General features: G+C 42.2%; 1 long non-coding RNA gene across 1 annotated transcript in view; it reads left to right on the plus strand.

The window, feature by feature from the left end:
* Positions 1–14,752, plus strand: part of LOC143819234 (uncharacterized) — a 32,248-nt gene extending 17,496 nt beyond the window's left edge. Inside the window, exon 4 of the long non-coding RNA XR_013224872.1 lies at positions 14,436–14,752. This is a non-coding gene — a long non-coding RNA (uncharacterized LOC143819234). The remainder of the gene's footprint in view (positions 1–14,435) is intronic.
* The last annotated feature ends 307 nt before the right edge of the window (positions 14,753–15,059 follow it).

The raw sequence follows: 15,059 nt of genomic DNA on the forward strand, positions 1-15,059 counted from the left end.
GTAAATACTGTAACAAAATGAGAGCCAGCAAAGAATCATAGGAGGTGGGAACAGTTTACAAATCCCCACATACCCACATTTCTCCTTTTGGGGGTTCTATAATAACTCAGGGATTTGAGCAGCCTATCTCTGTTTAACTCATTTTGCTCTCAGCAGTCTGCTCCCAGAATACTTCATTATCTGAAACATGGTACACTTTTTCTTAGTTGATTGTTCTACATACCTCCATAATCACCAGTGTGTAGCACCCCTTACCCTGTCCTTGGGCACCTGGTTTGGCTTCTTTCTGTCATCTGGACTGAGGACAGCCTATTTGCCATTAGATATAAGGGTGGACCCAAGCAGCTTTTCCAGATATGAAAAAAGGAACAGAGGTCCCCTTTGATCACCTAAAACGGCAACATTGGGGACCATGGGATCTGCATGAACAAAAGCCAAGTGAGATGAAGACTAAAGATGTCATAGTCCCACTGTATATAGCACTGGTCAGACCACACCTGGAGTACTGTGTGCAGTTCTGGAGGTCTCACTTCAAGAAAGATGTAGATAAAATTGAAAGGGTTCAGAGGAGAGCGACTAAGATGATCTGGGGCCGAGGGACCAAGCCCTGTGAAGATAGGTTCAGGGACTTGGGAATGTTCAGCCTGGAGAAAAGGAGGTTGAGAAGGGGACATGATAGCCCTCTTTAAGTATTTGAAAGGTTGTCACTTGGAGGAGGGCAGGATGCTGTTTCCGTAGGCTGCAGAGGAGAGGACACGCAGTAATGGGTTTAAACTACAAGTACAACGATATAGGCTAGATATCAGGAAAAGATTTTTCATAGAGTAGTTCAGCAGTGGAATAGGCTGCCTAAGGAGGTGGTGAGCTCCCCCTCACTGGCAGTCTTCAAGCAAAGGTTGGATACACACTTTTCTTGGATGCTTTAGGATGCTTAGGGCTGATCCTGCGTTGAGCAGGGGTTGGGCTAGATGGCCTGTATGGCCTCTTCCAATTGTATGATTCTATGATTATGATTCTAAAGCAAAGAGGAGAAACTGGGTAACACTCAGAGATGAAGCCGGATGAATCAGCTGTTTTGGACCATATTACAATATAAGGCAAAGAATTATATCCAGAGTTTCAAAACAAATTACAGAATGGAAAAATGGCATGTTATTTAGCCATGCATCCCAATTTTAATAGAATTAAAAGGAATTATTCTTGTTTAAACATTAAGATTTAGAGGATACAGGGTTCTTTGCTATGGGTCAAGGGTACAGACCTTGAACTTATATTAGTTGCATTTAGTATGCATTTTAAAGACAAATGAGTACTCAAGGTTGTATTTTAAATCACGAGGGCTAAGATTTTCCCAAATACTCAGCCATCTTGACGTTGATAATATTATGTAAACTAACCAGCTTTTCCTCTTGAGGTTTGGGCATGTTAGCTTTAATCCTTAAGAGATTTTTTTTTAATTGAAGAAGCCTTGGAACCAGAACTGCACTTTTAGCTTGATTTATAGTCTGCTGGGTTATTCTCTTTGATATGGTTACCAAACAAAATTTATATGATTATAGCCTATATGAAACACATAAGGCTGAAAAGCAAAAAGGCTTACAAACTGGAAATATATAGGTAGGTCTGATGATGAAATTTGTGTGAAATTCAGCATATTACTGATTTAATGCCTCGTTCAGTTAGCCAATATGGTATAGTGGTTAAGAGTGTTGAGCCAGGGTCTGGGAGGCCCAAATTCAAATCCCCACTCCAGAACAAAAATTTCTGGGTGACCTTGGGTCAACCATTCTCTTTCAGCCTAACCTCCTTTACAAGGTTGTTGTGAGAATATCATGGAAGAGAGGAAAACAATGTATGTTATCCCCAAGCTCCTTGAAGGAAGAGCAAGAGAAAGCTGTACTAAACAAATAGTCCTCCTAATAAAGTTATATTATGGATTACTTTTGTGATCCATAATATAATGTTTCATGTTCTTCAAGAATAAAAGTAACATGGAGCCTACTTAAAGGATCTGTAATTTACTACTAGTTACCCGAAGGAGGGATCACCATAAAATAATACTAATGAGAAGTATTTTTTTCCTCTAAACTGGAACCAACGTACAAGATTAGAAAGATTTAATTGGCCATTCTGTTCAATCTGATCTTTATTTTATTTAAAAAAAAACATTTATTTGCTACTTTCCCACCAAAATAGAAGACATCTGTATATTTTCTTTGCTTCAGATACTACTATTATTGTATCAGAACTGGCTGAACAGGCTTCTGAAAAATAATTACTTGTATCTTTCCAAGAAGGGATAAGGATTGGAATGGAATGGTAACTGGTGATTTGGGCAAGGGATGAGCATAAACTAGCATGCAAACTGAAGTTCATTGTGAATTTTGGTCAGTTTGTGATTTGCAAAATGATGTTTGCGAACTAAAGAACTGCCATGAATTTTAAGCCAATTTGTTAAGCACAAAAAACAGGGGTTTTAATGGCCCTGAACTTTTGGCAGTGGGCAGAAAGTAAAAGGTGAACTGGCCCCAAGCATTGTTAACTCCTGCTTTCTGCTCCCCACCACTCTTCATGGGGAGCAGAAAGCCGGGTCATGAACTGATATGAACCAGATCAGTTTGCAAACTATCATATCAGATTATGGTTTGGCTTGTGGTTTAGTCACAAACAGAACAGCAAAATTTAGGTTTGTGCCAATCCCTACTTTGGGACAGAAGCTGTCCTTCTTTGGGCTGAATAATTTGCAAGCATGCTAATGCTGATGGGGGGGAAAGCACAGATCAGTTTTTTTTACCCTTGACTGCAAGAGCTTAAAATCCTGTGGTTGCACTCAGCTGTGAAGAACAACCCCTTGGTAGATGCACAGCTTCAGACTGGGGCACTGCACCTAAAGTGCAGCTTAGCCTCACTAAAAATATATCCTGCAGGCTGAACATTTCATCTGGAGTCAATTGCCGCTTGGAATTACTAGTCACAGTGACTAGTTAGGGGTCACGCATGCACCCTCATTTCATAAACTGTCTCCAAAGCTTATGTTGCTGGAAATGTAGAGTTAACCCTCCTAGCCATGCTCTTTCCCTATTTCTGGTCATTTCAAGGAGACCCTGTAAAAGATTTCCCAGTGGAATGTGCCTGTGGAAGAACATAGAAGATCCTGTTATTGCTTTTATAGATGCCCACTGTAGCATTGTCATGTCATAGTCTTCAGCACAGCCATTTTGCAGTCCGTGCCTGACAGGCGTGTTGGTATTTGAGTAGATCCACAGCTGGGGATGTGTTGAGTGAGCTGTCACTAGGATTTGAAGCGAGAGAAACTTTCAAGGAATCAATTGCAGGGGACCGGAAGGTGCACTCTGCACCATGCCTCAGATCAAACCCTGCCTTTTGATAGATAATAATAGATCTTAGTCATGCTTTTGCAGTTTAGAATTCCACTGCATGCAGCTAATATATTAGAGACAATTACTTGTTTCCATTTCTGAAAGTCCTCTGAGTGATAATAATCCACTTTCCCTCCAATAGATGCATCTAATTTCAGTCCTGCAGCTATCAGCTGCGATGACTGATGTCCTCTTCAGTCTTTTTTCTTGAGCAACTAAACAGTTCCAAGATAATATCCATGAAGCAACATGAGGGGCAATTTCCAGCCCTTGCACTGTCCTTGCATTATTATGCCATAGTCTGCCACATCTTTGATAGGGCTCATGTTTGACGCATCTTACTCTCTTCTGCCATGACGGAGGAATTGTGACTGTGAGTCCATTAGCAGTGCCCTGTTCTCAAGATCATGCCATCCTTACATTTTCTGCTGATGGTATTAATTACATCTTTATCCTGTCATTTTCCTGACGCCAGCAATAAAGGGCCATTGAAACCTAGGCTATGCAACACAGACGCATTGACGTCATAGCAGATCAAAGTCACCAGCGCCATTTCTTTATCTGAATAATTTGTGCTCATGGATACCATGCGTTTTATTTGCTTCTCAATTGCAAATTCACCTTTCATTGATTATGCTCTTGGGTACAGTTCCCATAACCCATAAATTAAGAGCATCTCCCTTGCTGCAATTTTTTAAAAAATAGCACAAGGGGTATTCTCTATTTCACCCATGTTACATTATCCATTTTTCAGAAGGAACAATGCAGGCTCTCTTCATCATTTTGTTCCTTTCATTGTCAGCGACTAGAACTAAACTGCAAGAAGAGGATCAGATAACCAATTGTGTTTTCACATTCATAACTCAGGCAAATCAGGAATATAATAGTGGCTAAGAACTGCTGGAGGAGACAATGGAAAAATAATAGCATGAATTAAAAGCATATTGTGTAACGGATTCGGGCCAGCCTGATATGCCATGTAAGGAATTGTAAATTATGAGCATATATTGTAGCAATCATGGTCTGAAAGACAACACAAGAACTCAAAAATCCTTGTGCTTAGGTGTGTGGCATTCAGTTTCCTGAGTCTCCCTAAAATATATCTGAAACGCTTCAAAATGAATAATTTGATTTGACTTGCTGTATGAAAAAAAAACCCTTCTGTCTTCTACTAATTTGTTGTTTATTTTAGGTAGTTCCCAGTTTATTTGAGGTCGTTTATAGTTAAATGGTCTGATTACTGCTAACTTAAGGCTGCCAACTGCATGGTCATGGTGGTGAACAGGGCCTCGTGATGTCATTCCAGATGATTTTGAATGCAACCTATTGCATTACAGTATTTTCTATGTTGTATCATTGTCTTTTCTCTGACCTGATTGGTCTTTAAAAAAAGAAAAAGAAAAAGAAGAAGAAGCTTAAAATGCATCAAGATGACCTCTAATACAGTGGTCCCCAACCTTTTTATCACCAGGGACCGGTCAATGCTTGACAATTTTACTGAGGCCCAGGGGGTGGTAGTCTTTTGCTGAGGGACGTCACTGCCACCGCCAGAGCCCCTGCTCCACTTGCTTTCCCACAGGTGCTCCTGACTTCCCGTCACCCGCTGGGGGGTGCTGCCAGCAGCAGCTGCGCAGTGCCACACCAAAGGGGAGCCCCAGCCATGGCAGCCACTGGAGAGCACCAAAGATGAGCCGGCGGCAAAGTGGCAGGGCAGCCCCTGAGGCCGCAGCTGGGGAGGAGGATTTGGAGGAGCTGCGACCCGGTACCGGCTGATCCACGGACCGGTACCGGTCCCCGGACCGGGGGTTGGAGACCACTGCTCTAATACACATACAAAGTTCTATGGAAATATTCTATTGTTCTTGTGTGTTTGTTTGTTTGTTTGAAATATTTCTTGCCCACCTTTTTACCTTCTCAAAGGAACTCAAAGCAGTTTGTGTATGCAAAGTGTCCTCAAGTTGCAACTGACTTCTATTGAGCCCTTGAAGTTTTCAAGGGAAGAGATGTTCAGAGTTGGTTTGCCATTGTCTGCCTCTGCATGGCCACCCTGGTATTCCTTGGAGGTCTCCCATCCAAATTCTAAGCAGGACCCACTCTGCTTAGCTTCTGAGATCTGACAATCAGACTAGTCTGGGGCATCCAGGTCAAGATCAAGGCAGCTTACACATAATTAATAATCAAATTTTAAAAAACTGAGGTCTATGGTGTCTTTGTTTGCCTTTCTACCAATTAGGAACTCAAGGCAGTTTACACTCTAAATAATAATAAAATACATGAAATCAGTAATATAGACAGAATAATCAAATGCTATTGTGAATAAATGCCTTTATGAGTTTACTGTGTCTTTGATTTCATCCTCCCCTTTTTCTACCAGTTTAACTAATTACTTCCTTTTGTCTCCTATAGCTGGCTAGTGCTCTTATTGAATCAAATCCAAACTGCAGGCTGTTTTGCCACCATGAGCATGTTTGAGTACTGTTTTCACTTTGTAGCCCTCTGAAGCCACCAGTTTTTTAAAAATGTATATTTTACATTGTCATTGTGCTGTTTTAGTGATTAAAAAACCCAGAGATTTGGTGTTTCACAAAACAAAATGCTAGAAACTAAGCCCACCTCTTCCAACCTGAGAGCAGCAGTTTATAATTAGTTGTTTACATGCTTCAAGAGAACTGGCCAGCTGGAAGTCAACAGAAAGTAAGTTATTTAACAGAAAACAAAGGCACAAAAGAGTAAACATGTCTATGATGGTGGATATTTATGGGTGCCCTGTTAAGTCTGGGCGGAACTGTCATGTGATTTTTCTTTTTCTAACTTCATATACATTCTGACTCTGCTGATAGTTAATACATTATCTTTGTACATGAATTTGTGATGTGCTTTCTAATTTCCCAAAGGTATTCATCCACAATTATTCAAGGAAACCACTTTTAACAAGCCCAGAGTACTTTTTTGTGTTACCTTTAATCAGTACATATTAAGAGCAGCGCTTCCCCATGGGCTTCAATCTGTCAAGGACAAAGCTGATTTGGAAATAGAAATGCGGTAGCTAATAGGCTCTTCTGGCTCTTCCTATAGCCTCTCCTTTTTTCATTGTGGGAAATATGTGCAACACTTTCTATCATTTGTCTTTGTCGCTAAGTACTTCCCATTTTGGGGGAGGAGCCTTTTCCATTCCGACCAGTCCCCTCACTACCCTTGTCTCTCAGTCACTTTCTTCTGGAGACTTTTCCACAGTTGATTTTTAATTGCAACCTCTTGGGGGCAAGGAGCTTCTTAATTTATTTTTCTTATGAAGTTCTGTAAAGTATGCTGTGTTCTGATGTTATCTTATACGTAAATAATGGCACTTATAATAAAAAGAATCCAAGGAGTGCCAATGCCAAGAAAATAAAAAATAATGTAGCAACACTATGTGAACATTTCCCCTTCAGCTTTCTAAAATGCTTACTGGGGTGGGGGATCCTATTAATGTTAATGGTCCTTAAATACATGGGTCTTGAGAGACAATGCAGTGACCCATACACCTTTACGAGAAATCTATCACAAGTAAGCAACAGACAGCTAAGTGTTTTAACGGTCTCATTAAATTCTAGGTGTCTTGCTTTATTTTACTTTTCTTTTAGGAAGGGCCATAAGGAAGATTTGCCACCATTCTTTTGAAACAGATTTAATGGTGGCCAGCTGTTGCATGATTGATCCCTTTGTGCAGGCATACCGGTATGGGATGGGTTTCTATTTAATGCCATGTAGTGCTGTGTTTTGATGGGGTTTTTAATTGGGATTTTATGTATGGGAATTGTTTGTAACCCGCCACGGGCCAGCTTGCTGGGAGTGGCAAGTAATACATCCTAATAATAATAAATAATAGATTTGGTAGTTGGTTGGTTCCTCCATGACTGTCACTTTACCCTTAAGGTTGGCCATTGGATGCTTCACCAGTAGTAAGAAGTTCAGCATCCACTAGGATGGCTTTTTCTATAGTGAAGGAAGGATGCTAGGGTTGGCTGTAAGGTAAAGGTATCCCCTGTGCAAGCACCAAATCATGTCTGACCCTTGGGGTGACGCCCTCCAGCGTCTTCATGGCAGACTCAATACGGGGTGGTTTGCCAGTGCCTTCCCCAGTCATTACCGTTTTACCCCCCAGCAAGCTGGATACTCATTTTAGCGACCTCGGAAGGATGGAAGGCTGAGTCAACCTTGAGCTGGCTGCTGGGATCGAACTCCCAACCTCATGGGCAGACAGCATTTCTGCCACTTACTACTCTGTGCCACAAGAGGCTCTAAGGGTTGGCTGTAGACCAATCCTATTTGTTTCAATGGAGTGAAAGTAGTGTCAAAGCTGGGCTGCAGTCCCTGTGCTAATCCAAGTGCAGAAAAGTCAGGGTTTTTTTTTTTTATGTTGCCTTTCAATACACTGTTTGAATTTTAGTTACCAGGATTTATCTCTTTTTTAAAAATCCCCACAGAAGAGCTTTACAGCCTGAAACGCGGGGGTCATTGAATAACTATTTCAAGAAATTGTCTGTGAACATTTGAGAAATCCCTAGTGTAACACTTCACCTGGAAGTTCAGATTGAATTGATGTAGGGAAGGAAGCTAACCATTTCTCTATAAATATTTGATGATGATTAATAAATATGATATGCAGGGTCTCAGGAATGAATGGAATAAGCAGCCAGAATGCCCTTTTTTGCCAAAGCCTCTATTCTTTAAAGCAGGGGTAGTCAAACTGCAGCCCTCCAGATGTCCATGGTCTACAATTCCCAGGAGCCCCGAGACTACAATTCCCAGGAGCATTCGCTGGCAGGGGCTCCTGGGAATTGTAGTCCATGGACATCTGGAGGGCCGCAGTTTGACTACCCCTGCTTTAAAGTTTAAATTAATGCAGTGACCCAGATACTTTTATGCGACAATATACACTGCCTCGAGACAGCTAGTCTGAGAGGGGCAGTATAAATAAATAAAATAAAAAATAGCCTTGTTTATCTTGACCACCTGACCATTTCTAAATATCAATGAGCCTTTATGCTGGCTCACCTTAATTTAAATCCCAACAGCAGAACTTTCTAGCAATTTTGGAAGGATTCCATTAGCAGATAGTTTTATAGCTGTGATACCTGGAGTCTTGATACCTTGTTCCATTCTTTATTGGACTGTTCAAAACAACCATGTCTGTCTCTTTTTTTTAAAAGATCTGGTTGTGTTCCAGCCCGTGTAAGCTACAGATTCTTTTGAATGGAAGTAATCATAATAAGAAAGACCTTCACATTTATATGTGCTCTCTCCATGGGTTTTAAGTTGTGACTTCTTCAGCAAAAAATTATGTTTAGGATATGGGTACCACTGCAATTCTTTAGCAAAGCATCCACCAAGCAGCAGCACTAGCCCTTCATCTACCAGAGCACTCAATCACTGGAACCCGTGAATCAATTCCCTATTAAAACCATAGACTCAGAGCTAGCTTTTCAATCTAAGCAATCTAGATGGTTACTTTGGGCTGGTCCTTGGACATCATTAACATGGGTGCTTTAGACTGATTCTGCATGGAGTAGGCTAGATGGCTCTATAATTCTGTAGCCTCTAAGCACCAGGGACCTTAGCATAGCTGCCCTTTATATATTTGACCTGAGACTGTCACTTGCTTCTAGTCTTCCTGATTTTGTTTCTTCTTCTGAAAACAGATGCAATGGACCACGTTACTCACCTCTGGCCCCACTGGGCACACAGCTCCCTACAGCCCCTGACCTTTGACCACTTGGGGGCCAGAAAGAACCTCACACAAGAGGTAGATACTTGGATACAGTTGTTGTGCTACTATCACTAGTTTTGCATCTCAGTAGTTGTGCTGTCTCATTTTCTGCTAGTAGAGCTGGATTTGCAGGGATTAATTCAATTCTTCCTTGTGCCATCAGCATGCAAGCAGCCTATAATACTTCTACTGGAGGTAGCAATCTGGAATTGGCTCCTAAATATGGTTCAGGAGTATTCTCGGTGGCTATTATTTAGCCACTGGGTCACCTTTCAGGCCTGTAGTTAGATTGTTTTATTTGCCCTAAATAGAATAGGAATCTCGTAGCACCATAAAATCTAACAAAATGCTATTCTACCACAAGCTTTCATTGATTTCAGTCCACAAAAGTTTATAGTGGATGAATATATTGTACTATGAAACGATGGTGTCTTTTGACACTTGTTAATTTTTGTTGTAACAGACTAACATGATGACTTCCCTGGGATTTTTTTTTTAAACCTCGATCCATTCTTCATAAAATTAATCATGGATGCCCATGTCCTGGGACTACTTATGACAATAACTTTTAAGAGTCATAAATCTTTACCTCTCCTTTAATCAAACTGCACTTGTCTCAGTCTTCAGCCAGGAACTTTGGACAGGTTTGTCCTTCCACTGTGGATGGCAGTTGATATAAAAACATAAAAGCTGGATCTTCCAACAGATTTCCGTTAGTTCACATCATTCGAGCCTCGGATTACTTCCTTTCTTTTGCATTAAGGAAAGAATTATGCTGGAGCAGGAACTGCAAGGTCAGCTACCACAGCTATCTGCAAAGAAGCCAGAAAACAATCACGTGCTGCCAAAAATGTTTTCTGCTTTAGTACACTGTAAATCTCTCACAAGAAGGCTGCAGGCTTTTCTGCAGACAAGGGACAGTCATTTATTTCCTCATTTAAAAATGCTTTCTTGGACTTAGAGTCAAATAAAGAAGTGATGTTGCTTGAAAAACATGAGCGCAGCCAGTTTATGATGTCCAAGGATCTTCCTCAATGCCCTACTTTTTCATTCAAGGCTTGGCAAGAAGCTCTGCATCCCCTGTCTGATCTTCCCCACCAGTGGCTTTCTTCTCCCCATACCCCCTTGCAATCATATTTCCCTGCATTTTTATTTCCTTACCTCATTCATACTCCACCTTTCCCAAAGTAGCTTGCATACTTCTCCCCTCTTCCATTTTATCCTCATAAAACACTCTGTGGAGTAGTTTAGGCTTAGCGGATATGACTGGCACAAGGTCACTTTGACTGTTTAATCCACACATCATATGTTAATCTAGTTTTCCCACCTTTATTGGCTATGGTTTCCTTTTCGTAACAGGTATCACACACTACACATTGCTGGTCATGCTGCTGTCATGATTCTCCACATACTTGTGTTTAATTTTTAGTGCAAAATAATATAACTTTATTTTTATAAACCACCCTTCCTGGTAGGCTGAATTAAGAACATTCAGTATAATAACTGCAATGGCAAGCATTAAGTGGTCTGATTTCAGTTTTAAAATTAATAAAAACCTGTCTCTCCAATATAGTTAAAATTCTTCTTGGGCTCGGGGCTTGGTAGATGTTGTGCAGATTTCTTCAGAATCTTTCTCAGTTAGGTTTTCTGATATAGAGGTGCTGATTTCCTGATCTCTACCATTAGGTCTAATGGAACAGCTCTGTCTTAGACTATTTACGCACTGGAGGTTTCATGCCAGGCTGCAGGCTGGAGTTTTAGTCGTGGCAGGTTGTCCCACTTCTTCCTGCACACACATGGGGGAGCATTTGGCCTGGTGCGCTTCATCTGCCCCTGATTTGTGCTCCTGCATGGGAGCTGGGGCAGTGAAATTCCCAGTGCGTAAACGATCTTTGTGAGCTTCCATGTCAGAGTGGTGATACAAACTAGGGTCTCCCAGATCCTAGCCTGATCTTCTTAACCAGTGGTCCCCAACCCCTGGTCTGGGGACCGGGACCAGTCCGGGACCAGTTGGTACCGGGTCGCGGGTCCTCCTCCCTGGCTGCTGCCTCAGGGGCTGCCCTGCCACTCTGCCACCAGCTCACCTTTGGTGCTGGCGGCCACCATGGCTGGGGCTCCCCCTTGGCGTGGCACTGCGCAGCTGCTGCTGGCAGCTCCCCCCAGCGGGTGGTGGGAAGTCAGGGATACTGGAGGGAAAGCAAGCGAAGCAGGGGCTCAGGTGGCAGCCTTTAGCAAAAGACTATCCCCCCCCCCCTCCGGGCCTCAGTAAAATTTTCAAGTGTTGACCGGTCCCCGGTGATAAAAAGGTTGGAGACCACTGCTCTTAATCACTACACCACCGGCTCTCATTTTGTTTTGCACAGCACTTATTATTATGGAAATGAAATATCAACTAACCACCCAGAATCATAGATATGCCATATTACATTTTAGAGATATGAATGTCTCTCTAACAAATAGCGTGTACATATTTGGGGTGTTTTGACAATCTGTTCTCTCAGTCCTGACCTGTTTCTGACCATACCAAAGCCTGAAGTACAACAGGGAGAAAGTAAACTGTACTCACTGTAGCTCCAGACACAGGAAAGACTGTCACTGTTGTCACTGCTGTCGAGGAATTACACATTGTGATGTTAATATTAGTCGACCCCTACAAATTTTGATATTATGCGACCATTGGGATTAAAATATATAACCAAGACATCATAAGAAACTAAGTAGGTTATTTCCAACAATCATAAAGATGCTATTAGAGAAGATTGAGTTATTATAATATTGAGAATTCACTGATGAAGATATCGAAAACAGACTATACCGGGGAATCTGTTTTGAAATTGTTTTGAACATTAAATCGCTTCGCCATCGCCAGCTTGAGCCTTTTTCCTTCTATTTTATTATGGCTGATGGGCCTTCACCTGTTTAAATATGCAGTAAAGCAGAGCTCTGGCGTTTTGGGATAACCAAGCTTGTCCACCAAACCTTCACAGAACGTCAGCTTCCCTCCCCACATAATTGATTTCCTTTCTTTTAAACAAGCTGTGCAGAATCTTCAGAACAGTACTAAGTTGCTCTTAGTAGAAAGCTGTACACTAACATCTTTTAAGACAAAGTCTAATTTTATTCTAAGCACATGACTGGATATTCCAGTGGGTAAGCTTCCTAAAAATCGCTTCCAGAAGAAACACTCAACTAACAAAATCACATTGTACAGCAGATGAAACCCTTGGCAGAAGGATCTTTAAGCACTGCCAGAGAGGAGCTCCCAGCCATGTAGGCAAATGTACTCCTCCAGCAATGATTGATATTACCATTCTTCCGGGTGACTTTTCAGGGTTTATTACATTCCGTAAGCCAACAATTTCATTGTTTGGAGTAGTTGCACCTTCTGTTATCGTAGGAGTAGCTTCTAAGGAGCGGATGGTGAGCTGTTTGAAATTCCTGTGATCTGCAGCTGCTGCTACACGTAGAAGTCAGCGTTCTGCACATCGCCACACATGTCACTTTCCTGAGCACTTTCATATGCATGCAGAAGCTTCATTCTGCATGTCAGAACAGCTGCGCATGATCACAAGAAAGGATTCAAGACACAGACGAATTTCAAAATGACACAAAGCGAAGAAGGCAGGTCTGAAGCGGAGCAGTAAAAACTTGAGTTTGATTATCAGATGTAAAGATAATCAAAGATAAAATCAGAAGAGCAATTTAAGGGTCACTTCCATTGGTTTCAAAGGGTAGCATGCTTCCCAGGTTAAACTTCCTCTGTCATGCCAAGCGAGTCAGTTCAGAATGAAACTGGGAAGGAGTCTACCACTTACCAAGGGATCCCCTCAACCAAATTTCTGATGGGAGAAAAGATCCCAATTGTAGAGATAGTTAATAGACTCATTTGCAAAGGGCACAAGGAGACAAGTTTGTTTTTCTTTCTTGGAATCCTCAGGCAAGATGTTAGATGGGCTTGAGTGTTGAAACCACCAATCTCTCCCCAAATTAGCAATGTGCTGGCAAGGCAGGTAAATTCTGCCAACCCTCCTACCTTGCTGTGCTCAGCATATTCCAACATGTTTTCTGGTCACCCTGCCAGGGAAAAGGTACTTCAAATTCTGGCATAAGATGCAAGATGGGTAGGGATGCCAGCCTCCAGGTGGGACCTGGGGACACCCCAGGATACCAGCTCATCTCCAGCTTACAGAGAAAATTGATGATTTGGAGGGTTGACTCTTTGGCATTTTACCTCACTGAGGTCCCTGTCCTCCCCAGACTCTGTCCCCAAATGTCTGGGAGTTTTCCTACTTTCCTACTACTAACTCAGAATCACAGAATCATAGAATCATAGAGTTGGAAGGGGCCATATAGGCTATCTAGTCCAACCCCCTGCTCAACGCAGGATCAGCCCAAAGCATCCTAAAGCATCCAAGAAAAGTGTGTATCCAACCTTTGCTTGAAGACTGCCAGTGAGGGGGAGTTCACCACCTCCTTAGGCAGCCTATTCCACTGCTGAACTACTCTGACTGTGAAAATTTTTTCCCTGATATCTAGCCTATATCATTGTACTTGGAGTTTAAACCCATTACTGCGTGACCTCTCCTCTGCAGCCAATGGAAACAGCATCCTGCCCTCCTCCAAATGACAACCTTTCAAATACTTAAAGAGGGCTATCATGTCCCCTCTCAACCTCCTTTTCTTTTAGGAAGGGCCATAAACTCCCCATCTTCTACTAGTGGCCAGAGGGGGGGGATCTGGCCACTCTAGGGATGTGGCCAGAGTTAGTTCTCCTGTACTCTTGGGTTTTGTTGGAAAATTTTCCCACCACCACCCCTGCTGCTTTCTTTACATGTGGCAAACAGGGGCTGCCTTTTCTCCCCTTATTATAGAAGGTTTGGGGAAAGGATTTGTGTTGTGGGAAATGTATAGCTGTTTGGTAGTTTCACATGAAATTATTGACACTGAGAGATCTCAGATATTGAATCAGCAGTTCTCTTACACAGAGACAATCTATTCAAGTGGGTAGCCATGTTGGTCTGAAGCAGCACAACAAAACAAAATCAGAGTCCAGTGGCACCTTTAAGACCCACAAAGATTTATTCAAGGCATGAGCTTTCGAGTACAAGCACTGTTACTCAGACTAAGATGATCTGATACCTCTGCATCACTGATCGTTTCTGGTTTGTTGTGTATATGTCTGTTTTGCTTTTAGTGTACAAAATTTTAAACTCTATTAATGAGGCATGTCAGTATATATGAAGCATAAGGGATGAAACTATTTAAAATACTTCCATTAACAACCCCCCCCCTTATCTCGAAAACAGGAAGTCTTATGTGTGGAAGAAAATGCAAAGATTATGGATTATCTGCCTCTGTCCCTCCCTGTCTCAGCACCCTTACCTGTCTTAAAGCTAAATAAAGGTAAAGGTAAAGGTATCCCCTGTGTAAGCACCGAGTCATGTCTGACCCTTGGGGTGACGCCCTCTAGCGTTTTCATGGCAGACTCAATACGGGGTGGTTTGCCAGTGCCTTCCCCAGTCATTACCGTTTACCCCCCAGCAAGCTGGGTACTCATTTTACCGACCTCGGAAGGATGGAAGGCTGAGTCAACCTTGAGCCGGCTGCTGGGATCGAACTCCCAGCCTCAATGGGCAAAGCTTTCAGACGGCTGCCTTAACACTCTGCGCCACAAGAGGCTCATTAAAGCTAAATAGAAGGGGATTAATAACAATACCAGGATCTTCCTACTATGGGAGGGCAGACCTCGGCCTCTATAATCTGCCCTTCCTGTCAGCAGAAGGGACAAAGCAATCAGCCAAGCTCTGAGAAGAAGCCAGCAGAAACTTCCATGCCTAAGAGAAAGGCCAAAACATGTTGAAGATTGCACTAGCCCAAGAACAAAGACAAATGGCCTATGTTGCAACATGTTTATCAGGCAACTGTTTGTT

The sequence above is a fragment of the Paroedura picta genome, chromosome 10, assembly GCF_049243985.1.
Source record: "Paroedura picta isolate Pp20150507F chromosome 10, Ppicta_v3.0, whole genome shotgun sequence".
Lineage (NCBI taxonomy): Eukaryota > Metazoa > Chordata > Lepidosauria > Squamata > Gekkonidae > Paroedura > Paroedura picta.